This window comes from Choloepus didactylus, chromosome 7 (genome assembly GCF_015220235.1).
Source record: "Choloepus didactylus isolate mChoDid1 chromosome 7, mChoDid1.pri, whole genome shotgun sequence".
Taxonomy (NCBI): Eukaryota; Metazoa; Chordata; class Mammalia; order Pilosa; family Megalonychidae; genus Choloepus; species Choloepus didactylus.
The window spans coordinates 145,907,287-145,934,341 of record NC_051313.1 but is presented as its reverse complement, the minus strand read 5'-3'; the positions used below and the strand labels follow the sequence as shown (position 1 = coordinate 145,934,341).

Sequence of the window (27,055 nt, the reverse complement as noted above, 5' to 3'; positions counted from 1 at the left end):
GAGTTTTGTTTACAGAGCAAAAGCCACAGAACTTAGTGACCCCAGGACATAAACCCAGGGCAGTCATCTGAGTGAGAGCTGGTTTGGAGAATTCACAGGTAGCATTCGTGTATGCAGATTTGGAACCCTGACGTTATTATGCCTGTGAAGTGTTATCTTCCAAGGAATAAGGGAATTGAAGTTGCTAACTGGCTGACCTTAAAATAGGGAGCGTCTCCTGGCTCATCCAGGTGGGCTCAATATATTTACCTGGGTTCTTGAAAGCAGAAGAGGAAGGTAGAAGAGTCAGATAGGTGCAGTAGAAGCTGCAGGAGAGCTTGGAAGCGTGAGAAGGACTTAAGCCACCGTTCCTGTCCTTGAAGATGGAGGAAAAAGGGCCTCGAGAAGTTAGGGGTGGCCCTCAGCTGGCAGCTAGCGAGGAAATGGAGTTCTCCCCACAACCTGGGTGAGCGAGGAAGTGCCTTCTCCCCTCGAGCCCACAGAAAGGACCACAGCAGGCTGGTGCCTCGATTTTATTCCAGCAAGACGCACGTTGGACTTCTGACTTGCAGAACTGTGAGGTAACCAGTTTGTGTTGCTTTAAGCCTCTACGTTTGTGGTAACTTGTTAAAGCGACGATGAAAGACCAATACGGTTTTTCTCATACAGGGATTTGTTACTTGTTACTTGGCCTTGTTCCCTTGGCATGCCTCAAATTAGAGTGGTCTGAGGTAGGGGCAGTCTGGGGGGGACAGGGATGAAGCCCATGGGTTTTGGAGTCTGGCTGCCTGCGTTTGAACATGGGCTATAATTACCCTTTATAAGTTGTGTGACTTTGGGTGAGTTACCATCTCTCTGTGTTCCAGCTCTATCGCTTGCAAAATGGGAATGATAGTTGTGTTTTGTTTTTAGGGTGCTCTAAGTTGGTTAGCTCAATGCCTGGTTTATTAGGTGGTCGATAGTTATAAATTATTAATAGATTTGTTTGCAATAAGGGGCTTCTCTTTTTAATCTTCACATTCCTTGACTGTCATAGTATTTAACACATCACCTTATGCTGAGGGTAGGATATCATCAGAAAGAAAGCTGGAAAGCGTTAGGTGGTACATATTTATTTTTAAGGGCTTCTGGAAAACACCTGTTACTTACATTTGGGAGCTTGAGCAGATGATGCTTATGAGAGAAATGTATAAAGCTGAAGCAGTGTGCCGGTATAAGGTAAAATGATGTGATCTCTTGAGGGGACCACACACGTGCTGTGATTAGGTCCAGTACCCACAGTCAGCTTCTGAGCTAAGCCTCTTTCACAGGCTGCCATTATGAAACAAGCTGAACGATAGCAGATTCAGTGTTGCTGTGCAGAGGATCATCCCTAATGAGAAACATTCCAGTTCCAGGATCCTATAATCTTTGAATTCCATAGTCCCATCATTTCCATTGTCCTTTCTTGTCTCATGATGCCCCGACTTTCTAGGATCGCAGGTATTGCTATTTTATGATGATAGCCTAATCCAGATATCAAGAGGATGAACCTGTTGGGAAAATCTGGCAATCCTTACATGATTTACCCAAATCAGGGGTCCTAGTAAAAGAGGAAAAATGTAAGGTCCAAAATCCCCCATACCACCATTTTTAACTCTTATGTCAGTGCATCTGGTGTTCTGTCCTTCTATACAAGAGCTTAGACCTTTCTTGTAGGTACCTGTTTTCTACTCTCTGCTTCAGCTGCAAAGGAGAACCACTAAGCAACCCCATGGGGGTGGGGGGCTGGGGAGGTGGGTGGGGATTCCACATTGTTGGATATGTTTTTCAGACTTTGAAGTTGTGTTTAGCTCAGATTGCTAGTATCAGGAAAATTCAGGACTTTTTTTTTCCTAACCAACTTCTATTGTTTTATCCTATGATTATTGAGAATCTTTTCAGACTATGACGTTGTTTAGCTCAGATTGAGATTCTTTTTTCCTAACCAACTTCTATTGTTTTATGAATATTGAGAATCTTTTCAGACTATGAAGTTGTATTTAGCTCAGATTGCTAGTACCAAAAAAATTCAGGACTTTTTTTCCTGACCAACTTCTGTTTTATCTTATGAATATTGAGACTCTCAATAGATTGTGTTACTATACCCATTGTCACAAGGCAACTCTGAGCTACCTCTATTTATGATATGATAGTTATTTTCCTATATTAACCTTATTTTCTTGCCCCATTTTCTTTTCCTTCCTGTTTTTACATGTTTAATATTTATTCTGTAAAATTATATTTCTGTAAATTGTCTCAGATCTACATTCAGAAAGGGGCAGGGGAAAAACAAATTACTGCTTGAGATCAATAATAAATCGTCAGAGAAACCATTGCCGGTTGTTGCGGGAGCTGATATGTTGCACACCTGCCTCTGAGGCTGTGCCTTTGGGATGCTCCCCTAAGGATGTGTGATGTCTCGGTGTGTCTTTGGCTAAGTGCTTACAGGTCATACACAGTCCTGCCTGCAGATGGGACAATGGGACATCACCTGGTTGAGTAATTGTTAAGGCATGGCTACCAGGTTTGTCTCAAGGATAGAAGAATCATTAATGTTTCTTAAGTGTTGGTCATGGACGCCGGGCATCAGAATCATTTATGGAGCTTGTTAAAAACACACATTCTGGATTCCCCTCCTGGAGATTTTGATTCAGTACATCTGATATGGAGCCAAGGAATCTGCATTTTAAGAAGCATCTTAGTTTTTTTTTTTTTTTTTTTTTTTTAAATATCAAATGGGTTCATGGACTAGACTTTGAAAAATGCTGCTTAAAAGGGTGGGTTGGATTTAGAGAGGCAGAAGGTAGTGCATTCCAGACAAGAGAATTAGCAAAAGCAAAGGCACAGGTTATGAGAATGGGCAAGAATGGGTAACAGACAAGGATGCTGAAGGGTGGATATTGTGAAGGTTGGAGGACCTTGACCACTGTTAATGCATCTGTCTGTCCATGCACAGGAACATTTGCATCCGTCTGTCCATGCACAGGAACATTTGCATCCGTCTGTCCATGCACAGGAACATTTGCATCCGTCTGTCCATGCACAGGAACATTTGCATCCGTCTGTCCATGCACAGGAACATTTGCATCCGTCTGTCCATGCACAGGAACATTTGCATCCGTCTGTCCATGCACAGGAACATTTGCATCCGTCTGTCCATGCACAGGAACATTTGCATGCCTGCATAGGTACTGTGCTTGGCCAGAGGCTGAGGATACTATCAAAAGATGATTCTTCTAGGAGCTTCTCATTTAGAAGGGAGGGGCTGTTGTGTAGATTCTCAGAGGCTGTTGGAGTAGAGCAGGTGCTGTGATAACAAATATTTGGGACAGATCTATTAGATTATAGGGGCAGGATGAGGAAGCAGAGATGTAAAACTGAAAGTTAAGCAGGTTTTTGCTTTCCTTTGAGTTTCTGAAATTGTACAGTGACTTATGCTGAGGCCCTGTGGTGACTCTTGCAATAACAATAAATTTAGAAAATTTATTGGATGGTTTGTTTGTGTGTTGCCTGACTTTGCTGTTTAATTAACTAGATATCTCTTGAGATTTTTTTCCAGCTGGTTCTGGAACTCAGAATTTTTTTTTTTTTTTTTTAAGAAACAGAAAGTATCTTTGCTATCTTATTCCTTAGTATGGACTCTAAAAACAAAGTGAATGTTCTTTATTTGAAAGAGACTTAATAAATGACAAGATTTTTAGTAACATGGTCATTATTTATCTCAAGTCTGGTTCCATAGTCATCAAACACGTTGAGACAAAATTCCAGTAACCTCCTTTATCACCTCCCCTTCTGCCCCAATTTTGAGTTGTCTGACCTCTAACACTAGCATCTCTTCTTGAACTGTATTAGCGTGGGTGGTGGATGAATTCATATCAGGATGCTGGTAAGTTACTCTAATCTAAAACAAGAGCTAAAATTCTCAATGTACTTCTCCTTGACTATAACCCAAAGCTTCGAATGTTTTCGGATTACTCTTGACTCGGTCACATTAAGCTCAGTGCCTTTGATGTATCTCGAAGGCAGACTTGACCAAGTGGTATTGCCTCCTGCTGATCTTAAGGTGAAAGCCAACACCATAAAAATGAACGTTTTACTGAGAATGCTTACTCTCCTACCTGCAAATCCAGCCAGTCATACTGCCAACTTCATCAAAGAAAGAATTGGCTTGAGAAGTGTAGAAGTGTGTTCTTTCTGGCAGAGCAGTGGGTCCCAGATCGATCCCATGGGCTCCCTAACTAAAATGTAGTAGACATGGCACACAACTGTAACTGGAAACTTCCGGAACCACACCTCTCCCACCCCCCAAAAATCCCCACCAAAATCTTAATATCTAGAAGCAATTTGGTTAAGAAATGAAAAATAATGAATCTTTAACAACTTTTTTAAACCTCTCTTCCCTCCTTCATTGGTTCACCCACCTAGATTTCTAGAAAACAATACTTTTGATCTGAAGGATCCTAACTGCAGAAGACACTTCAAAGTGTATAACTGGGTTGACACATATACTCTGTCGAAGACTGAGATTGCAGAAGGATTTGGCAATCTGAGTTACACGGAGACATCATTAAATTATGTTTACAGATCTCTTTGGAGCAATCACAGCCAGCTAAGTGCTGTAATGGCCACAGAATTGGACATGGCTTCTGTCCAGCCGGGTCACCTCACTGGGCCAATTGCAGACTAATCAGCCACCACAAGATACCTATGGCTCTTCTTCTCAAGATGCATGTTTTCTTTAGACTTTTCTTCGCCATAATGGAAGACGTTTTTCTTCCTTAATCAAGTGAGACTATTTTTCGAGAAGTCTAATCTGCACCTCTGTGGAATGGATAGCTTTAGGGTGATGTAGAATCTCAGAGATGGAAGCAATTTAAGCAGCTCTTTGGTGTCTACATCTCAGCTCTAACATGGTAGTCATTTAAGAGCTACTTGAACACACCCAGTTTCGGGAAACTCGCTGCTTTATAAAGGCATTGCATTTAAATTTTGAACTGTGATAGTTGATAGCTTTCTGCTCAGTATCATAAAGCATTTCCCACCTCCTTAAAACTTACTGGTCCTAGCTTATCCTTCTAGAGCACAGGTTGGAAAAACTTTCTCATAGGGCCAGATAGTAAATATTTTAGGCTTTGCAGGCCTGATCTCTATGACAACTAATCAAGTCTGCTGTTGTAGTGCAGACACAATACTTAAACAAATGGAAATGACTGTATTCCAGTAAAACTTTATTTACAAAGCTAGTGGCTGGCCTGTAGGGCATAGTTTTCTGACTCCCTTTCGAGAGCTGTGTAATCCAGGCTATGAATATGAATTCTGCAAACGTTTAATTCCAGGCTGGTTCCCTGATCCATGTAGGAGCCTTTATTCTCCACCCATAGTATTTAATGAATTAATTAGAAAAGTCTATCTAATGCGGTTCAACTAATCTTATAAGAGTTTTCAGATCCTAATAGAAATGAATTTTTAATGGAAATTATCTGCTGTTCTAAACATGCATGACATTATTATGGAACTCAGCAGTTTTTTTTTTTTTTAATGATACGTAATTTTTTTATGCAAGGAAGCAATAACTTCAAGAAAGTGCTTTTAATGTTTCATCATTGGGAGTTCTAGACTGGTTGTTGGCAACTTGGAGATGAGGAAGGTGCAGGTGAAGACAAACTTTTGCCTCCAAAGTGCAGAATATTCTTATGGTTATAAATACAGCCAGCATTTCAGAGCAATGGATAATAATTTAGACTTATGCGCAGAATAGCTACACAAATCATTGCTTACTTGTTTTCCGCTTTACCGATTAGCTCCTTCTATAGGGCCCTGGTGGAGCCAGAATTCTATCTGCTGGGCACAATAAACACCTGTACTAGCTCGGGGGATCCAGGAACTGGGTCAGCCAGATGTCAGACTCTATTGTATTGTAGGAGGAGGTAAGATTAAGTGGTGAACTAGCCTCATTTTTAAGAGTTTTACATCATGCTGATGTAAAAGTTACTGGTTTGGTTCCAAACTAACTTGAGACATTAATAAATGGTTTCAGAAGTCTTTAATTAAAGCCAGGCCTGACCTCAAGCACCTGCTACTTAATTGCTCTAATAGACGTTGGCAAGCCCCATCTCTTCTCTATTTGATAACTTTGGCCGAATCACCCATTGACCTTTTATGTTTTTGCACTTTTTTCCTGAGGGGGGAGAGGACGCAAGAGGAAGTGAAAGATAAGGTTTGGTAGGAGAAGTTGTTCTATGTTAAAGTGCAGTGGCTCTGGCCCAACCCTGTACCTTTTGGTTCAGAATCTGCATTTTAGCCAGATCCTTTAGGTGATTCATAGGTACATTCAAGTCTGAGAAAGCAGTGATCTAATGCACATACTCCTTTCTTCACAGAGAGTGACATAGCAGGGCCTACCTTGTTTCAGAAATGTTTGCATCACTAAAAGCTCTAGTTACTTTTTGGGAGATGATGTGGGGGAGAGAAGTCCTGCTTCTATGGGCATTGAGACTTTGCCCAGAAATCTACAAAATAAATTCAGGGAGTGCCAAGAAGATAAGAAAATATTCTCTTTACTATGCTATTTGGACTTTTCATAATGTTTCCAGGTTAAATGACTTCCAGGCTCACCTTTTCACAGTACTTATTTATATTTTATTTTTTTCTCTTAATCTTGCTTCACTAATTGTTTTTCTATCTGAATGAAATATATATGTCCTTTCCATCCCATCATCAATTGAAAAAGTACTCTATATTTTGATCAGACTGGATTCAGAATAGGGAAAATAGATAAATGTGTATATAAAAAGGCATTAAATGGCAAAAATATCCCTGTAGCCAACACAAAACATATGTTGTGTTTTCATTTTCATTCAGTTCAAAGTAGTCTAAAAATGTCCTTGTGATTTCTTCTTTGACTTACTTTTTGGTCAAAAACATTTACTTTTTGTTTTAATTTAATGTGTTTAATTTTGAAATATTTGGGGATTGACTGATTTCTAGTTTAATTCCACTGTATTCAGAGGACATATTCTGCATGATTTCAATCCTTTAAAATTTCAGTTTTGTTTTGTGAACCAGAATATGGCCCATCGTGACGAATGTTCCCTGTGCCTCTAAAAAGACTGTGTATTTAGCTGTTGTTAGAGTGGTCAATAAATGACAATTAGGTCACGTTGGTTGATAGTGTCATTCAAGTTTTCCATATCTTTATACTTATTTACTGTCTACATGTTCTGTCACTTACTGAAGGGAATATTGATATCTCCAACCCTAACTATAGATTTGTCTATTTTTTCCTTCTAGCTCTCTTTTTTTTTTTTCCATAGAATTTTGAAGCTCTTTTATTAGGAACTATGCACTTATGATTTTTATGTCTTTGAATTAGACCTTTTGACATTAGGAAATGTTCCTCTTTATTTCTGGTAATAGTCTTCATATTCTGAAGTCATTCTTCTCTGACATTAGTATGATTACCTCATCTTTCTTTGATTACTGTGTGCATGGCACAATTTTCCAACCTTGTTCTTTTAATTAATTTGTGTCTTTGGCCTTTATCTATAAAGTGGGTTTCTTATAGAGAGCTTACAGTGAGAGCTTGTTTTATTTTTTTCAACAATCTGACAATCGTTGCCTTTAAATTGGAGGGTCTAGACCATATACCCCTAATGTGATTATAATTATTGATATGGTTGGGTTTGAAACTACCGTCTTGCTATTTGTTTTATATTTCATATCATTAGCTCTATTGGTGATAAGTTCTCCCTGCTCTTATTTGTCTGAAACTATCTTTACTTTCATTTTTGAAAGATTTTCATTATATAATTCTAGGTTGACAATGTTTTTTTGTTTGTTTTTTCCTTTCGGCATTTTAAAGATATTGTTCCATTGACTTCAACCCTGCAAAGCCTAATGAGAAGTTTGATGTCATTTTTATCTTTGTTCCTCTGTACATAATGTCTTACTTTCTCTGGCTGATGTTAAAGATTTTCTCTTTATCACTGGCAATCAGCAATTTAATTATCATAGGCCCTGGTGTTTTATGTTTCTTCTGCTTGGGGTTCTTTGAGTTTCTTGGATCTATAAATTAAAAAAAAATTGGCTTTTCTTTTCCCTTTATTCCCCTCTTCCTGGGACTTAAATTCCACATATGCCAGAGTGTTTTACATTATCCCACAGTTCACTAAACCTTGTTGACTTATTTTCAGTATTTTTTTCTTCTGTGCTTCATTTCAGATAGTTTCTATTGCTATCACTTCAAGTTTACTAATATTTTCTTCTTCATTATCTAAACTGTCAATCCATCCAGTGTATTTTTCCATTAGATTTCTAGAAGTTTGATTTGCATATTTTTATATCTTCCATTTATTTCCTCTTCATGCTCATGTTTTTCTTTGCATCTTGAGCATATTTATAAGGTTTATAATAGCTGTTTTATGGTCTTGCATACTAATTCTAGTATCTCTGTCATTTCTGAGTGTGTTTCTATTTTCTTTTTCCTTTGGTTGGTTATAAGTTATATTTTCCTTTGTCTTTGGCTGCTCATTTTTTATTAGATGCTGCCCTTTGAGAATTTTACATGCTTGTATTCTAGATTTTGTTATTCGTTTAAAGAAAGTTGGATTATATCTGGTGTTTAGCTAACAGAACACCTGAACTGTTCTTTTTAGCTTGTTACAGTGGATTTAGATCAGCCTTTATTCTAAGATTAATTTTTCCCCATTACCAAGGCACTTCCTTTCTGAGGACTCTCTCCAGTGCCCCAAATATTATGAGGTCCTTTCACTGTGGTTCTTGGCAACAAACTATTCCCAGCCTTGTGGGAGCTCTGGTAAGTTTTTGGCCTGCTGCTTACCCATGGTTCCTTCACTGCCTTGAGCTTCTTGCCTCATACAAGAATGGTTCCAAATTCAGCTAAAGGCTTGAGAAGACCCCTTTGCAGGTCTCTGGAGCTCTCTCCCTCCATAGCTCCCTTTTCTCTGGCACTCTGTTCTGTGGAATTGAGCTGTCTTGGCCTCTCTCAACTCTGTCTCTTGAATACAATGAGACTGTTAGGCTCTATTTGGTCCCCTCTCTTGACTTTACCTGAAACTCTCTTTCGGCAGTAATCTCGGGCAATCGTAGGGCTCGCTTGGCTTGTTTCCCTTCTCTCAGGGATCACTGGGCTGTGCTGCTTCTCGTGCAATGTCTGAAAATTGTTCTTCTATAATATTTATCCAGTTTTCTAATTGTTTATGGTGGGATGGCAGTTCTATAGAAGTTAATCCTTCACGAGCAGAAATGGAAGTCCTATTGCACAGCATAAAAACCATATCGATTGTAAATATCATTTCACCTGCAGAATATATAGTTTGGCGACTGGGAGTCCCAGAGTTCCTTTAAACCCCTGAAACCACAAAATGCCTCCCATTCCTTCAGTCTCTGTTGGAGAATAGATCCTCACGTTGGTTATTGCTCTTGATATAAAAGTTCTTTATGTTGAAACAAGACTAATTTCAGATATGCTGCCTGCTTTCTTAACAGACCTCTCCCCCATCGCTCTCAATCCTCCCTGGAAATCCATTGGTGTTCTTTTTTAGTTAGCCCAGGCACCCGAAGCTTCATCTTCATAGATCAGCAAAGTCTGTTTCCTTGTAGGTTCCCAGGATATTCCTGCACTCTCCCATTTGAAGGTTCACTGCACTTCAGAGCAGGAAGGAAATCTCATCTAGCATATTTCTGCATTCTCTCCTTAGCCCTCAGTCATGACTGGTGGTCACACTCACTGAAAGATTGTATATCTCAGATTCCTGCTTCAAATTATCTTCAGAGGCCTCCTTTGTGACACAGTCCCCCAGAATAAGTGGTTCCTTTTCTAGATCAAAGTTCTGCAGATGAGAAAGAGAATCTTGGCAAACCATTCTTTCTGGTTAGGGAAGAGTGCCCACGAATGGAGAAAACACCAATAAATGTAGATACGACATTTTCCACAAACATTCCACGTATTGCCTTAGAGTTCTCGCTCAGCTTCTTCCCAGGAAAGATGGATCACAATCTGTGCAGGTTCCAGCACCTTTGTGAATTCATATGGAGAATGTGAGTGCAGGTTGAGTAGCTGCCACATTTAGATAAACGATATCCCCGCTACCCAGGCAGGGGGCTGGATAAAGAAACATAGATTCTCACTCATGTTGAGAAATAACTAACAGAATCGGGAATAGATTTCGTGAATTTTGGCTCCGCACTCCCCACCAGGCTTTTCTTTATTTCTGTCTGCCTTTTTTTAAAGACCAAAAAATTCATCTGGGTTTCTGTTAGGTCCTTGTGGGACCTTACTAGATTTATGTTTTGGAAAATGGCCATACCAACAACTACGGCTTGTAACCGAGCCTATTTAAAACAAGAGCAACAAAACCCCTCTTTTCCCTACTGTACCTTGTGGTGTTTTTGTGTTAATTTTGACTTCTTTAGAATAGCTGTGGCGATGTGGCTACTGGGCGAAGCTCTAAGATGACTTAGAGGGATCAGTCCCAAGAGGCCTCACTCTAAACCGATACCTGGTTTCGATGACAAAAGGGGAACCTTTGGGTCAGGCTGTGCCTAGCAGTTTTGGTGTCCAGTCTTTTCTTCAGCCTAACTACAAACCCCCTCAGCCTCTCTCCACACACCAACAGGAGGGACAGCCGATTTCCTCTTCTCCATTGTACGTGCCTTTGTCCAAGAATGCATTTATAGGTCGGGTAGCAGAGGTAGAAGAGAGTATCCCGTGTAAGACTATCGTATGATCTGTTTAGTTATCTGTATTTCCTGCTAGGCCAAGAGCTCCTTAGGAGCCGTAGCTGTTTTATTCATGCTGTATCTGCAATGTCTAGCCAGTGCCTGGCATGAAAAAGCCGTTGAATTATCTCTGGAATGGCTAAATGGTGCAAAGAAGCTTTACCTTTTTCAAAGTACCTGTCTTAGTGCTGGTTTGGGAGCCCCGAAGTTGCATATTCTTTAAATTCCCTGTTGCCACGTGAATATCCTCAACACTAGTCATCTTAAATCTTACCAGGATCCTGAGTCCTTAGGAAGGGCATACATTGCCACCAAGTAATTCCACCCGGTATGGATTTTGCCACATGATTCCTCAGGTAGCTTTAAGTGGAGGGGACCTGTCAATCACCTGGGTGAAAAATTGTAATCAGTGTTGTAGGCCATTGGAATCTGACTTCTTTCTAAGGACCTGTCTCAAGCCAGGCTGCTGAAATCCAGGACTCTTTAGTTCTAGTCCTGGTTTTGCCACTAACTAGCTGGTGACTGTGGAGTCAATTCCCCTTTCTAGATCTCAGTAGCCTCATCAGCAAAACACGTGATCTTTAAAGCTTTTCTAACTCTAGACTCTTGCCTTCGAACCTGCTTTGAGGTTCAAATAATGGACACATTATACGGCATTAAATTGGACTTAAGAAGCTTGAGTGACGCAATAGAACAAAGAGGCAAAACTTAAGTGTCTGCTGATTATTTTCTTGTAATTCTTAAGAAATCAGAGTTTCACATTTTTTGAGCTAATGTGATAAATGGAGACCAGTGAAATTGAAACTGAAACACTGAGTTGTCATTTATGTGGTCCTTTTCCTGAGTATCTTTGTCAGAGTGGGGATTAAAAAATGAACTAAGTAGAGTGAGGAGTACCACCTTCCCACCTCGATTTTTTTTTTTTTTTTTTTTTTTTCCTGCTGGGTGACCTTGGGCATGTCACATGGCTCTCCTGGACCGTAGTGCTTTGACATGTGGAAGTGTGTGCCTTGTGAATAAAATTTAAAAATTGATGTGGAAGTTTTGAAAAACCAAAAAGGTTTCTGTGATAAAAGGTGTTATCATCTTACGGGGTCTCCCGAGTGAATTTTCCTTGCCCCACACTGTAATTAGTGGGTGGAATCTCTCCAGATACTCTTGCAAAAATAATATAAGCCTCTAGATATATTGTTCTTTCCCGTTGTATAAACAGTACAGATTGGAACAGCAGTAGCTCTTTTTGTTTGAATATAAGGCTGTGCCTTATATTCAAACATTAAAGTTACAATGTGAAATGGTATCCTCTTCAGGATTCAGACTTTCTTCTCTTATTTTATGCTTTCCTCTGTAACATTTCTTAAGGACTATCTTTGGATTACTTACACACACAGCTGTTTTATGAGACTATGTTGGAGTTTATGAGTCAGATTACTGTTACCAAAATGTTTGTGAAATCACTTGTTAAGTCATATATTTGCATCATGTACAACCTGTTTGACAATCAAAACATTATACCCTTCAGTACTTGGCTGGTCATTATAGTAAGTTTTCCAGTAGAGTGTTCCAACATAATATAATTGGGTAGTAGACAGAAGGAGCACAGTATGTTTTAACATAGACTTCCAAGTGCATGTCTCTTTTTGTAAAATTGAGACGGGCACATGATATTCTGTAATAGCGCCAGTGTGATCAGTTAATAGGATAGAAAGTTCCAGTATAGCTGAAGGCGGGGAAACACCAGTGGTTGCTGGTCATTAGCTCTAGAGGGGATGGAAGTTTGGACAGGACCATGGGTACAGGACACAGCCGCTGAGTTGGGGAACCAAGAGGACTCCTTTGGGGGTATCTGTCTGTCTCTTTCTCACCTGTCACCATCTTAGGTACCTACTGTCACTGCTGTCTTTTATTTTTTGCTCTTAATTAACCTTCAAGGTCCAATCAAATTGTAACCCCTTCATTAAGCCTTTGCTGACCTCTTCAGAGTAGACTCAAACTTCATTTCCTTGCATCTTCCCAGCATTTCATTGGCACTTTCTAATTGCTTGATTTTCTTGTTAACGGTTCATTATCCCCCTTAGTAGCCCCGCTGAGGACAAGAACTGTCTTACTCACCTTGGGCTTGTTATAAGACAGAGGTTGTGCCCTCACATCCTTTGTAAGGAGCCATGTGTAAATAAAATGGTATGTGTTATTTTTCAAAGGAGATGTCCAGGATGGGCCTGTGACTTCCTGGGTCGACACTTCATTCAGAGTTTAGGTTTACTTTTAATGCTGAATTATTTTTCACAATAGTACTGGGCACCCACTGTCACTAAGGCACTGTGTGGGAATTCAAGCCTTTATGCAGTAGTCTTTTCCATTCTGGAGTCTGCAGTATTGCAGGGGTGAGAAGACAAACAGGTGACAAAATAAAGCTTCATATTTCAATGCTAGCTGAGTGATACAGATAAATTCTATAGGAATGTAAACTTTGATCCATAGTTTTCCTTGATCCATAGGTTACTGAACATTGTAGCTCTGAACACAGTTGCATCTAGAACAACGCTCATATTCTGATTTAAGAAAAAAATACAACTCAGCGTGCATGTCTGTCTGTGTGTGTGTCCACACGTTTTAAATGTTTTTCCAGTGGCCATAATATGTTCTATCAAAGCACTGTGCATCCGTTTTTCATGTTTCTCCTTTAGGAGACAAGCAATGCGATGAGAGAATCTTGATGGTTGGCTTGATGTTGAAGCTGCCTGGTGACACAGATGTGCAGCCAGCTGAAGTCAGTTTTGCAATTACGGTATCCTGGGAGTCTAGAGGGGCGGCCCTTTAACAACTGTGAGATGTAGATCCAGCTCATAAAATGTGACAGGGTACTATAGGCCAAGTTTTCCAACTGACCTCTAAGCTTCCATGTGTGTTTATGTCCGATACCCTGATTTGCAAATACTCATGTGGATTCTGTAAGTCTTGGATAAGTAAGTCAGCTCTTGGAACCCGTGTTTTGAAGTACAGAGCATGCATCTCAGAAGCGAGTTTAGAACTTGGAAGAAAATTCCCCAATGTTTTCAGCCTTCCCTCTCTGCAGCCAATCTCAGGGGGAGGAATAATATAAAAGGGATCTCAAGTAAATAAACGAAAGCACAAGACACCCATTTACTTTGAAACAAGAGGACTGTAAGTATTCATTTCAAAAACAATGTAATGATAAAATCCTGTATTTTTACAGAGAACAATGATCCTCTTCTAGATGATTTTATTTTAAAAAGCGGGGGTGGTGGGGAGGCGCTCCTATGGAAGGGGAAAAAAACCCAAAAAAACAAAGCAAAGAAAGTATTTCTATAAACATAGAGGAGTTCAAAAAAGCATCCCTTTCCCATGTTTTTTTTTTTTTTTTTAAATGTCACAGCCTTTACCCTAATCCTTAAAACACTACTCAAAAGGAAAGAGGCTAGTGAGATTCATGAAAAAGGCTAGTTGCTACAGGGGCCAGTTTCCCAGATGTAAAAGTGTGGTTTGTGGTCTTAAGAGAGTTACATGTTGGGAGCCAAGTTTGCTTTGTGCAAGTCCTTGCAGAACCTCTGGTGGCCTCCATAGGGTGACTTACTGGGCCATAACTATGTGTCCAAAAAGTGGGAACACGTCTGCTCCATCGTAAAGAAGTAGCAGGTTCCAGCCAACGTGTAGGAGTCCTCTTTGCCATGTTGAAAGGAAAAGTCTGTCTCTACAGACTTTGGGGCAAATAATATAAGGTCATCCTCTCTCTCTCTACTCACCCTCTTGGCACACGTCGATGGCAAATTATAACTGGACTCCGAGGACCAATAGTGTATAGTCTGGAGCGGGAAATGCCAAGAGCAAAACTCAGCTGGACGAAGTGCATGTGTCCAGTGTTCCTTTCCAGTCCTGTAAACAAACACAGCTGTTGAAGGCAGCATCCCTCTTCAGAAATGGGGGGGAAACAGCAATGCCTTGCCAGGGGGATCGTAGCGGGGGGTGGGGTGGGGGTTGGGAGAAGTTGGGTCTGTTACAGCCTTTGGAGGACCCTCTGTCCTCAGCAGGGTTGGGGCCGTCGACCATCTGGGTATTCCAGGATGCATCCGGGTGCGAGAAGCTTCGATCGGGTCTCTTCAATGGAGGCAGTTAAAATACTCAGTGCGCTTAGTGTGGGAAGGCTTTGGGGGAAAAGACAGTTTGAAATTTCATCTGCTCTCCTCAAATGAAACCTTGTTCAACATACAAGACCTTGGCTGGCTCTTTCTGGAGGTGACAGACAGGAACTTTTATCTTTCTCTGCTGACTTGTGTGTTTTAAAAGCATCTGCAACTTTGAGAGAAAAACATTTGAAATCCACAGGTGCATAGCCTATATTTATAGCGGATATCACTCAGACTGTCTTGAACCTCGCTTCTGTTTCTCTCTCTTCCCTATGCCCAAACCTGGGTATATGGCCCATCTGTAGTGTACAAATTGCCCACGGCAATGGCTTGTTCTGACAACCTTATAAGGATGTCAGTTTCCTGCATCATGGCCTCTAGTTGATCACCACGTTTTTATGCTGGAGTTCTATCATCAGTGGCCACAGCTATAGGAAGCCCAGTGGAAATTACTAGAGTCAAGCTGAGAGGGGAATTTATTTTGTGCATTAAGATCTTGTCACCACGGCAATTGCCTGAGTGTTCCATTCACTCGTTCGTTTATTTAACAAACATTTATTAATGAGTTATGTGCAGGTAATTGGCTGACTTGCTAGTCCAGTCTCTCAGCAGTGGGAGAGTTGTGATAAATTTGAATTTGTCTTATCTCCAGTCATCTTTATTTCTCTCTCTCTGTTGGCAATGCCACTTTCAGTGACTCCCTGTCCTTTGCTCTTGGATTGAAAGAGGGAGCATAGATTGAGCTTTTATTTGTGCCTGACTTGAATAACTTGAGTCACTTCTATCCTTATTCCTTAACTATGCACTGGAGTTAAGACTGATTGTATGGGGCCTCCCAACTGGCATTGCTGTGATGGATCCTAAGCACATTGCAGTGATTAGTGGACTGCTCGAAAGGAAACTGCTTGTGCGGGCTGGTGATTAATAGAGCAATTCTTTATCTGACTCTCCGTCATCATGAAGAAAGTTCAGCCAAAAATACACATTCAGTGCCCTCTCTGCTGTATCTCATTCCCTTTGTTAGAAGATGGCGTTCTCCTATCAAATGATGGCTTATGAAGTATTCCTGGCATGAACCGTCCTTGAGGCTCGTAGGCTTTGTGTTTCCCAGTGGTTGGGTTATGCATCTCCTTCCTGATTGGCTAAAGAGGAAGAAGAAGACTAAAGAACTCAGGGTTGTTCTTCCCCAAAAGGACAAGTTGGTTTCCCAGAGAGGGGAAAGCCCAACTGTTTTGGTTTGCTAAAGCTGCTAGAATTCAATATTCCAAAAATGGATTGGCTTCTACAATGGGGGTTTAATTTACAATTTACAGTTCTTAGGCCATGAAAATGTCCAACTCAAGGCATCAACAGGATACCTGGACCCTGATGACAGGCTGCTGGCATCCGGGACTCCTCTGTCACATGGGAAGGCACGTAGCTGCCATCTGATGGTCCTTCTTTCCTAGGTTTCATTGCTTTCAGCTTCTGGTTCAGGTGGCCTCCTCTCTGAGCTTCTGTGGGTCCTCTCTTAGCTTCTCAGGGTCTTTTCTCTATGATCTTCTCTTAACTTCATCTCTCTTAGCTTCTGTTATGTGACTTATCCTCTTATAAAGGATTCCAGCAAGAGGATCAAGACCCACCGTGAATGAGTTGGGTCACGTCTCAACTGAAATAACCTAATCAAAAGGTCCCACCCACAATAGGTCTGCACCCACGGGAATGGATTAAAAAAATATGGCCTTTCCTGGGATACATAACAGCTTCAAACCACCACACCAATGAAGCCAAACTCATTCATCTGCTGCCTCAGGATGGCAGAGAGGAGAGGAACATCAGCCATCGCTATTACAGGTATAGAAAAAAAGAACAAGGAGCCCTCCCCAAAGTGATGGATTTGTCCTTCCTTGCTTGGTTGAGTTAGGTTAACACTGTTCCATGACCACCCCCTAATGTTAATAGGAAAGTGTAAGTGCATCAAAGGGAAACGTTCACCAAAACATGTTCTTCACTGTGTCAGCATCAGCACCTCCCAAGGTGAAGGATGACCCCAATCCTGTTCCTTAACCCATAGGCCTGTCCCTCTTTTGTGCAGGGAGAGGTTGAGTGTTTCCTGTTGCTGCTGTAACATTACCACCAACCCAGTGGCTTATTTATTTTAGAGCACTGGAGGTCAGAAGTCTGACCTGGGACCCACCAGGCTAAATCAAGCTATCGGCAGGGCTGCCTACCTTCTGGAGGCTCTAGGGGAGAATCCGTTCCCTTACCTTCTCTATCTTCTGGAGGCCACCAGTTTTCCTTGGCTCGTGGCTCCTCCTTCCACGTGCAAAGCTAACAGCGTAGCATCTTCAAATCTGTCTCCCCCGCTTCCTTTGTTACATCATTTTTTGACTCTCCTGAGCCCTCTTTCCTTGAAGGACCCTCATGATTCCTTTGGGCCCTCGCAGATAATCCAGGATAATATCCCTGTCTCAAGATCCTTGATTTAATCACATTTTTCAAAGTCCCCTTTGCCATATAGGATATGTATTTGTAGATTCTGGAGACTAGGATGTGGATATATTTTGGGGTGGGAAGGCATCGTTCTGACTACCACAGTGAGCCAGGTGCCTTGAGGATGACGTAAAATCCTCAAGTGGGAGGTTCTTTCTGCTTTTGATGTGTGGTTCTGCTTGTTCTTTTAAGCCGATGGGAGGAAGATATTGTGGGAAACTTGAAGTTTGTGTATAATCTGCAGAGTTTCTCAATAGCTTTGGAATCTACCTCTAATGGCGAACTAAACAAAATGGATTATTAGAAATAATTAACTAAAAGGTATGTTAACAGTAGAGTAAAAAAAAAGTGGAAAGAGGACAGATTCTTTCAGACCATTAGAAATGCCCCAGTAGGGTAAAAACCAGAAGGATGTGGAAGTAGCATCAAATTTTGAAGATGTTTTTATGCTTATTATATCTAATAAGAGATAGCATGAAACTTCCAACTAAGCATGCATTTCTGCTTTGGGACTTAAAAAGCATGTCCCTGGGTTGGTTTCTCTGAGTTTCTTTTGGAATGGAACAGTTGTTTCCAAACTTCCTGATCATCAGATTGCCTGAGGGAGCTTTCTAAAGTGTGGTTTTCTGAGTTGACACCTGACGATTTGGATTCAATAGTCAGGGGTGGAGGTGAATCTCAGGAAATTTTGATTCTTGTCTGTTTTTCTCCTAGATACAAAGCTGTGATTTTTCTCATTTGTTATCTTGAGAACATGCAATACTGTTTGCTCCCTCAAGCCAGAAACTATTCTTATTCAGGTACACATCTGCAAATCTTCTGCATCTGGTGGTTGCACAGTTTGGGATAGACCTTGTTATATTATATAACAGTATCCTGTGTACCTGAGGGCCTGGAAGACTAGATCTAGTGCTCCCCCTGCTCCAGAAGCAAACATGGCCAGCCCAACGGTGGGCGCCCCTCAGGGTCAGGCAAGTCTACTCTAATGTCCTTGCATGGAGTTAGCCAGTTCAGGGCTCTGGAAAGTTCCAAGTTTCACCTGCATGTGGTGTCCTTCCTTGAGGAGAGATAGGTCCTTGGGTCTTTCCGGGCCACACTGCCTGCTGCTATGGCTTGTGCTCCCCCTGCCCTTGGCCCCTGCCTCTCAAGGCTGGCTTCTATCATTTGCCACCTGTCCCTGAGAAGAGGTCTTGGGCCTCTAAGAGCCCTTGCCCTGGGCTTTGTGGCTGTATGAGCTCCCCACCCTCCATCTGTTGTCCTGTTCATGTTGTCTGTTCTGGTTCTTCCAAAAATGAGTCCCTCAACTGGTTTGGCATGACCTGTCACAACCCTCCAACCCACTCGGGGATTGGAGAGGTTTCCACTGTAGGTGGACAGTGGTATTTTGCTCTCCCTTGAATTCCCATAGCGCTCTGTGCCTCTCATTCTCCTCAAGCTTATGAAGATCTGTCCTGTGCTACAGTTATCTTTATCCTTTCCTTCCACATTGTAAACTATAAACACAAGGAGGTCAGGGACTGGGTCTTATAATCACTGTAACCCTACAGCGCCTACACGCTAGGCAGCCAACGCGTATTATGGAATAGATTTGCAGTCCCGACAAGATGAAGCAGTTCTAAAGGAATACACCTTCCAACGCTGCCAACCAAACACATTCAGTAAGTGCTGAATGTATTAGTTCAATAGTGCAGATAAAAAAACCCAACAAAGTACTGAAATGTCTCAGGCAGTTCCCGAATTAGAAAAGGCAAAGGGAACTGAGCTGGTGGTTGGGAAGGAAGACACAAAACTGCTGTGCCAGTTCTTTGTCACCTTATCCTTTCCAAAATTTTGCACAATGTGAGAATCACTTCAGCTTAGGGGTTCCCAAACTTTCTATATTAGGTTCAACTGGGGGAGCTCTTAAAAACCCTGGGTTTCAGGTCCAGGTTGCACCCCATCCCAATTCAATTGAGGTGTCTGGGGGCAAGGAGCTGGTACAGGGAGGCTAAAGAGTCCAGGATTGTTAAGCCCCCAAAAGGCCAAGTTAGTTTCCTGGAGAGGGGACAACCCCACAAACCGAGATCCTCACTTTACCTGCTGCCTTTGGTGGGAAGCTTAAAAAGATTCCCCAGGTGATCCTAACTCAGTATATAGCAGTCCCAAGCCCCTGGTTTATGCATCAAATATATTGAGCTGGGCTCAAGTTTAGCACAAGCGTATTTGATCTTCATGTCCCTATTATAGTTACTTCTGCAGGGTTGTTTTTTTTTTTCCCCCTGCATTTTCTGGCCTTTGAATTTAAAACCTGAAAGACTTACCTTGTATGGCCACCTAGAAATCAAATATGAGAAAATGCTTAAGGTAGCTGCCATAAAAGATTTGAAATTGCAGAGAGAATATTTTTGAAGAAAAACTCTTTAAAAAAAAATTGCATATGTCTTAGTTTGCCAGTGCTGCTGTAACAAATGCCACAGATGGGTTGGCTTAAACAGGAACTTATTATCTCATAGTTTCAGAGGCTGGAAGTTCAAAATCAAGTTGTTAGCCGGGCCATGCTTCCTCTGAAGTCTGAAGGGTCCTGGTGGTGGCTTGCTGGCTCTCCATGACATAACTGAATCTCTGCTTCGGTCACATGGCTGTCTGTCTCTTCTTCAGTCATCTGTTTCTCTGTCCAAATGTCCTCTCCTTATGAGGACTCTAGTCATATTGGATTAGGCCCATCCTGATCCAGTCTGGTCTTATCTTAACTGATAATGTCTTCCAAGATCCTATTTACAGATGAGCTCATAGTCACAGGTCTGGGAGTTGAAACTCGGACTTGTCTTTTTTGGGGGGGCTACAATCCAATCTATACCAAGATACTTACTTAAAAATCAAACAAGACAAAAATATATTGCTGAGTGGATGATTCCCTTTGGATTTTAGAGGCAGACCATCATATCATCTGTAAATAAATAAATTTGTATCTTTGCTTCCAATACCCATGACTTTGTCTTTTTCTCATCTCGCATTGTCTAGGACTCGATAACGTGTAACAGTGACAAGGAGCATCCTTGGAAGTAATAACTTCTGTAAACAGATTCCCTAATATTGCATCATTCTTGTATCCTGAAATAAACCCTTTGCCCATATATAATTATTTTAATAGACTACTATTTTAGCATGTTCCAATATAATCATACAGGAAACTGCTATCTCTTTCCATGATTTTTTTATAACCCTTGTCCAGTTTTGGTCAAGGATTATATAGCCACGTATAGAGCGAGCTTTTAGAATGAACTTGGAAGCCTCCAGCTTTTTTAAAAAAATTTAAACTCCATGGACCGGTTTAAAAAACAGTATAAAATTTATTTAAAATAAGAAAATAAACCGCCTTTTGTTTTTAAGCAGTTGAGCATACTTTCAAGTGAATTGATACCTAAGTGCTTATTCGGCAGTGTGGGCACAGCTCACGTCACTGCTAAATACTAGGTCCTGCTGGTTTGGTTTGAATAATAGTGAAAAAATAAGTGGTTCTCTTAAGGAATAGAGGAAACCACGTGCAACAATTGAGTCTCCTTCATGTGGTCCTGGAGTCCTCTGAGTAAGGATTGAGTATCTGCAGAATTGGGAGCTTTTTTTTTTTTCTTCTTTTTTCTTTTTTCTCTTTTCTTTCTTCAGGTTTCCTCTGTCATCTAAGTCCTGGACCCAGGTTGGGACTGGAACAAAACCCCCAAAGCAGAGATTATGGAATAATGGATATAAATATGTGCACTCAGAGTGGTTGTGCTCAACTTAACTTCCCTGTTGATTTTATGCTGCTAATCACACACTTTGCTGAAAGTGTTCAGTTTTCTGAAACTTCTCTCAGCTGGGGGGCTTTGCAAAAATGCAGATTCCCAGATCCCACCCCAGACTTACAAACTCAAAATTTCTAGGGAAGGGCACTGGGGAATCTGTGTGTTTGACAATGACCCCATGTGATTCCTATTATCAGGAAAGCTTGGGAAACCATGCTGTATGTAGAAGTAGATTAAAATCAAGTATAGCAGTGATTCTCAACTTGGGCTGTGTAGAGGGCGATTAAGGTAGCATGCATGAAGTCCACCTTCAGCTATGCCGGAGATGTGCAACATGGCCGCCAGGGCTGATACAACAATAGCTTAAGTTACCCTCAGCCTTCTTTACGGAAGTAGTTCGCGCCAAAAGTGCTAGTTCGCGCCAAAAATGCTAACCCTACATCTGCCATCCGCCCTAGCAACAGCAGCCACCAATCCTAGACCGCCACGAGCCCTTGCTAGCCACTTCCCCTTCTCCTAGAGTATATATACCCTGCCTCTTCAATAAAGTTTTGCAGCTTGATCAGAAACCTGTCTTGCTGTCGTTCTTCGTGTCTCTTGTCCCATACCATTCTTCCCTCGCAGGAGTCAGAGCCTCGGTTGATCGTCCCGCGGGCCGGGACAGGGCTGCACATTTAACTCACTTGGGGAGCATTTAAAACTCCTTATGTCTGGGCCTCGCGTCACCAATTGAATCCATCTTTGGAGATGAGGTCTGGGCACTGTATTTGTTAAATGTTCTGCCAGTATGCAGGAGTCATTGGATTTTCGTGTTCTTGAGAACTGAGTGGTATTCCTTGGGATAATTGTAGGTTCCTTGCCTCCTTTGAAAATCAAGACTGGGTCTGACTGTAGACTGTGTCTTTGCATACGCGGAATGCAGTTGAACCATCATTCTGCCCTCATTTGTACTTTTCCTCCTTTCTCAGGTTTAATTCCACTTAAAATCCTATTGGTTAACCAAGTTAAACTTGCAGGAAAACAAATGTGTACTTGACACTGAGTAGGTGTCCAATAATTATTAATTATTGCTGTGACAATCGGGCCAGCTGGGGTCTTCCAGCTCCTTGAGCTCTAGACTTTGTCACAAGCGATCTCCATTCCATGCCCTCCTTGAGATTTCTGCTGATTGGGTGTTTGTGTGGTTACCTTGACCTCCCCTGAGGGGCATCTTTTTCTCTACCTGGAGGTTTCGTTCTACACAGAGCTGCTCCAGATGTGAGATCAGCCCTCCTTTTGTAAAATCCGTAATAATACCAGGCTGATATTGCTGTCATTTGGGGAGTTGCTGTTATCATCCCCACTTTTCAAATAAGGAAACCAAGGTACAAAGTGATCATATAACTTTTTCCAAGATCACGCAGCAGCCAAGGGGTGGGGTTGGATGTGGAAACCAGGCCTCCAAGACTCAGAGTCTGCTTTTTGTATTTTTTTGTTGTCTTTTAAATTCAGTTTTATTGAGATATATTCACATATCATACAGTATCTGTGGTATACAATCAACTATTCATAGTACCATCATATATTGTGCATTCGTCACCCCAATCTATTTTTTGAACATTTTCCTTATACCAGAAAAAGTAAATATAAGAATAAAAAATAAAAAAGAACACCCAAATCATCCCCCCCCCATTTTTCATTTAGTTTTTGTCCCCATTTTTCTACTCATCCATCCATACACTGAATCAAGGGAGTGCGATCCACAAGGCTTTCACCATCACACTGTCACCCCTTGTAAGCTACGTTGTTATACAATCATCTTCAAGAGTCAAGGCAACTGGTTGCAGTTTGTTAGTTTCAGGTATTTACTTCTAGCTATTCCAGTATATTAAAACCTACAAAGGGTTATCTATATAGTGTGTAAGAGTGCCCACCAGAGTGACCTCTCGACTCCGTTTGAAATCTCTCAGCCACTGAAACTTTATTTTGTTTCATTTCTCTTCCCTCTTTTGAACAAGAAGAGTTTCTCAATCCCATGATGCTGGGTCCAGATTCATCCCTGGGAGTCATATCCTGGGTTGCCAGGGAGATTTACACCCCTGGGAGTCAGGTCCCATGTAGGGGGGAGGGCAGTGAGTTCACCTGCTGAGTTGGCTTAGAGAGAGATAGAGAGGCCACATCTGAGCAACAAAGAGACACTCGGGGCCCAGAGTGTGTTCTGATGCTTTTTATGATTGTGCTCTCTTGCCTTTTGGCTGTGGATTTTACTGAAGCCTGGGTGGAGCTGGGGGGAGTTGCAGGGAGTGATAGCATAGCAAATGCACAGCAAAAACCTAAAACTGCACATGAGTCGTTCTTTTCTTAGAAGTCCTTTGAGCTCCCCCATCACCCAGGAAGTTGTCCCTGCCATGGAATCCTACCCTTCCTCTCAGGATACTCCTGTGAACTGCACGTTCCTCTTCCTTTATCTTGCAAAGCCCTCCGTTCTCATCCAGTTCTTGCTCTCTTTATGCTTGACTGAACTTTTCAAGGTTGTGAACCAGCAAAGGCATGTCCCATGTGTCATTTTTCTCACTGTCTCACACGCAGAATCATACCCGTCTGGTATTCTCTTCCTGAGTGAACTTACAGCCTATCCCATAGCCTCAGAGGTCCACAAACCCAATCTGTTGGTAGCAATTTTATTGATTTACAAGGAGATTATAACTACTGAAGGAGTCAGACAGGGGTAGTCAAGTGTCCAGAACATTGTCTCCCTCTAGGTGGGGGTTGTAGTGAGCCAAATCCCAAATTTGCAGCTAGTTTTTTAATTTACAGTGAGAATGATAACTGCCAGTGGGACTACACTCTCGTGTCCTCCTGCCAGAACATTCCCTCCCTGGGGGTCAATGCCATAGGGTGTCAAATTATAGCCAGGAGGCCCTTGGGTAAAACCAGGGGCCAGAATGTGGGAGTTAGATGTCTAAAATCAGGGTTTCTGCTCGGAATCCCTGAGCTGGGGCACCTATGCCTCTGTAGAGCACTTGTGTAGAACCTGTTGGTCTTTATCTCCAGTCCAATGACCAACTGCTACCCCGAGCCACCTCCCTCCCCCTGTTGTCGATTAGCACATTCTTATGTCCTTTCTTTGATAATTTAGAAAACATTTCATCTGATAACCTGTGCCACGTATTATGTCCCCCCAAATGCCATTATCTTTGATGTAATCTTGTGTGGGCAGACCAATCAGTGTTAATTAGATTGTAATTCTTTGAGTGTTTCCATGGAGATGCGCCCCATCCAACTGTGGGTGATGACTCGGATTGACTCTAACCATTCAGGGTGGGTCTAAATTAAATCATTGGAGCCATATAAATGAGCTGACAAACAGAAGGAACTCAGTGCAGCTGTGAGTGACATTTTGAAGTGCAGCTCAGAGTGACGTTTTGAAGAGGAGTTACAGCCAAGAGGGACATTTTGAAGGATGCACAGAAGCTGAGAGAGTAGCTGCAGATGAGAGACAGTTTGAAGATGGCCGTTGAAGCAGACTCTTGCTCCGGAGAAGCTGAGAGAGGACAAACACCCCAAGAGCAACTAAGAGTGATGTTTTTGAGGAACTGCAGCCTAGAGAGGAACATCCTGGGAGAAAGCCATTTTGAAACCAGATCTTTGGAGCAGATGCCAGCCATGTGCCCTCCCAGATAACAGAGGTTTTCCGGACACCACTGGCCATCCTCCAGTGAAGGTACCTGATTGCTGATGTGTTACCTTGGACACTTTATGGCCTTAAGACTGTAACTGTGTAACCAAATAAACCCCCTTTTATAAAAGCCAATCCTTCTCTGGTGTTTTGCATTCCAGCAGCATTAGCAAACTAGAACATAACCCTCATGCTCTGCAGGTCCAGGAACCACTCTCTTTAGGGTGGGTTTTGTTTGTATGGTTGGATTCATAATGGGTTTATTGGGAAATTTAATTGTCAGTGGGCAGTTTCCTCTTATTTCCAAATTCTTGGAAGGGATTCCTCACTATAGCCCCTATATACTGTTAAGAGTCAGGCAAATGATGAAGGAAAAAGACCTAGAGGCACCTAGTAGTTTCTCTATTCTCATAGAATTCCACTCAACTGGTGTCTTGCTGCCCCTTCTGTAGTTTCCACTTACACGTGCTCCCAAAGGGTGCACGCGAAACCCTGTACATCCTCCCCTGGCACTTCCTCTCCCTTTACACACATGTATATAGCCCAATATAACTGGTTTTACTGATGACTGTGGCAGTTTAGGCAAAGCCAGATGAGTTCTTATATTCCTAAGGGAATCAGGGAAGGAATCGGAAAACAGAACATCTGGTGTTAATAGTGTTCCTTCATCACGATGAATTTGCCCAGCAAATGCGGCTGGGCAGGGATGGAGGGAGCAAAGTGAAAGCAGAGCTCGCTGGAGGGGGTCCTATAGGTCAGATCCGGAACAGGAAAGGACAGGTACACCATATTTGGCTGTAGCCCGGCTTCCCATATTGCAGGCTCTGCCTGAAGGTGCAAAATGATGCGAGGTGAATTTAGAATGTGCATGGTATTTATATTGCCATTAGCTGGTAAGTGTATGTGGAGACTTTCAAAAAAAGCATCATAAAGCCAAAAGTTTTAAAGAGAAACTTGAACCATAGTTAAACATAGGCTTTAAACATAGGCTTTAAATACAAGATAATTCTAATGCAAGCCGTCTGGCTTAATTGAACCCTAATGGCCCTTGTGCGTGTACCCTCTACAGAAGCAATTGGGTAGATCTTTGGAATTGACATGCATTCCTTATCCTACTTTTGCTCTTCACATTTGGGCTCGAATTAATGGGACAGATTCTCTTCCTCTGTTTCTCCCTTGGGGAAGATCCTTTACTTGAGACTGTGGGATTTTTGCATATTAGTATATTATCCAGTTGGTAATGCTTCCTTTCTTAGGAAAGTACGAAATATACTGAATATCCTTGACCATCACGTCTGTGATTTCCAGAGGGTCTTATGCCCTTCCAGGCTAACTGGCCCATGGGAGGACTAGTCTGAACCAAGTGAGAAAGTTGATGCTATTAGTGGAAGAACCTGAACCTATTAGCAAAATGAGCCTTATAGACTCAGATAGGGATTCCCCAAAGAAAAAGTTAGAGATACTTGTAGTGTACAATTCACCCCAGGGTTTGGGTGACTTCTTCAGGTCTGTGGCAGAATTCTGAGCTTGCTAGCCCTCATTCCAACTCCTTCCCTTCGACCCAAGAAAGCATATCAAAATGCAAGTAGGTGAGTGAGAGTGGTGTTAATACAGGGATAACCTGAGTTCATCATACATAAATATATATATATATATATGTATGTGTGTATATATGTATATATGTCATTTGTAAACTCCATGTAAATCATTTGCAGACTCCAATATTTTATTCCATCTGGTTACGACTCATCGTGGTTGCAAACCACTAGACTGGAAGGAGGCCCTGGGAAGGGCTGCAGACTGGGACCTTGCTCAGTGGCAGGTGATGCGAGGAAGTTCAGAGAGGCTGGCAGTTGATGTCAGGGTTCTCGGTGGTAGTAGTAGCATGGGTTGTCTGACTTATTCCTGGGTGAGCTGAGGGACAGATCCATTGTTCACAATAGCTGGGATATTTGCCCAGGACCAACTGCGCTGAGATTGTTCTAATCCCCCCACCCTCCGATAACAGAGAAGACCCCCACTGAGTTCAAGCTCAAGCTGTAGCTAAGAAGTGTTTAAATTGGCCTAACTCCCCTATGTTGCTCCCCACAGAATATAGGGTGCAATGCATCCTTTGTGCATTCCCAGGATCCTAGGAGGCTATTTATTCCTTGTTATTGTCATGAAGTGAGAGTTTGAGATCCATGGGTGAAATGCCTCTATAAAGATTCTCACAACTGCTGGAAAGGCTGAGTCAGAATTAAGTTCACGTGATGGAAGGTTGCAATAGTTGAAGTGCT

The 27,055-nt window shown here is 41.9% G+C and overlaps 1 protein-coding gene across 1 annotated transcript in view; it reads left to right on the top strand.

Moving 5' to 3' along the window:
• The window catches only part of BMP6 (bone morphogenetic protein 6), a 170,320-nt gene that overhangs the window by 24,634 nt on the left and 118,631 nt on the right, over window positions 1-27,055 (top strand). The gene's annotated exons all lie outside the window — the stretch shown is intronic.